General features: G+C 46.6%; 1 protein-coding gene across 1 annotated transcript in view; it reads right to left on the bottom strand.

Annotated features, from left to right (window-relative positions):
* Window positions 1-1,598, bottom strand: part of THSD7B (thrombospondin type 1 domain containing 7B) — a 549,335-nt gene that overhangs the window by 247,317 nt on the left and 300,420 nt on the right. The gene's annotated exons all lie outside the window — the stretch shown is intronic.

Here is a 1,598-nt window from a genome sequence, read left to right as displayed (position 1 = left end):
GTTTGACCCCAGTATTATTTCCTGCCATGGCAGGGGGTCAGACTAGATGGTCTGCTCAGGTCCCTTCCGACCCTAGAAACTATGAAACTATGATATGCCTAGCATCTCTAGTAGTCCATGTTTCTGAACAATAAAGCAGGGATGACAGAGAAGTATGAGGACAACAATAAACACAGTAGCACCCGTGCCTTGATGCGTCTTTCAGACCAGAGAGACTGCATGAAGAGGTGCACATGCTTTTTATGGTGCAGGCTCTCTATGCCATAGTTTCACCAAATATATTCAGACCGTCTTCATGGGCAGAAAGTTCCATAGGATCCGAGAGTGCAGGTTGATATGCAGCATAAAAAATAATCTACTTCTCTCATTATGGAGAGAACACACACAACCTGTGCATGCAGCTTCAATTTTTGAGCTGACATTTCCATGAAGAGATTGTGTAGCTGTCTCCTGCCTGTTCAGGACATTGGGGAGGACAATACTTGTCCTGAAATGAAATACATTTATTCTGCACTACTAAATTCCATTGTCTCTCAATTCCATTGTCTACACCAATGTGAGTGATGCTCAAAAATTTTGCCTGGCAGGTCAAAAGGTTAGTGCCTGGTCCATCCACAGGCTGTATTCAGCTGGCGGTCCTGATTTAGGGCTGGCATATCAGGGCCCCATCCAGCCATGCAGAGGGGGCAGGAGACAGCCTAGTCCTAAACTGACCCTGTTGGGGCAGCAGGACTTGACCTAGCCCTGTGGGGAAATAAGGAGTTTTTACCTGGCCCCAGCCAAGCCCCGTGGGGTAGGCAGAGGGGCCAGCCCCAACCCAGTCGCACAGGGGGAAAGGAGTGTGGCTTGACCCCAGACTAACCACATAAAGGGAAAGTGGTCTGGCCTGGAAGTCCTGGCAGCAGGGTAGGAAGCCTGTATTAACTACCACTTCTCCCCTTCTCACCAAATTTCCTGACCCATGGGAAGCCCCACAGGCCAGATGCCATGATTCTGTGGCCTGCAATTGGCCCACAGGCTGGCTGTCAAGCACCCCCAGCCTAACACTGGTAGGTCTCAGTGCAAATATCTCAGACTCCCACTGGTGGAACTGAGAGAAAAATATTTTTAGTCAAGTTGTTCCTAAATTCCAACAATTTTAGGTGCCTCACAGCACCTTTAGGAAAAGTTAAACACAAATGCTTAAATGCTTTTTTGATCTAAATTCTGAATACTCCCATCCAGATGGAAATGATAAACAACGACATTTATTCTGACTAGCTATAATAAAAATGGACATTCAAACAATCTGTTACATCTAAATTATATATATTTCAATCACTCTACAATATTGTTCCTTTTAAGTTATTGTTACCATACGTCTAGGTTTTCCTGGACATGTCCTCTTTTTTAGCCCTCCAATCTCCAGCCAGGTGGTTTTTTTGAAATCTGAACCAACATCCAAGATTTTGCTCCTCTCCCCGGTACAAACAGGAGAAGGGTGATTGGAAGCAGGGAGCACCACATGCACCTGCATGCACACGCACATGTGGCTGGCATGCATCCAGGTAGGAGCAACCTTGGCACCTGAATGATGGTAAATCTGTGGGGGGTGGGGG

The sequence above is a fragment of the Crocodylus porosus genome, unplaced genomic scaffold (genome assembly GCF_001723895.1).
Source record: "Crocodylus porosus isolate Cpor-Errol unplaced genomic scaffold, CroPor_comp1, whole genome shotgun sequence".
NCBI lineage: Eukaryota > Metazoa > Chordata > Crocodylia > Crocodylidae > Crocodylus > Crocodylus porosus.
Note: the sequence above shows the minus strand (reverse complement) of the source record. Positions and strands in the feature narration are given on the sequence as shown.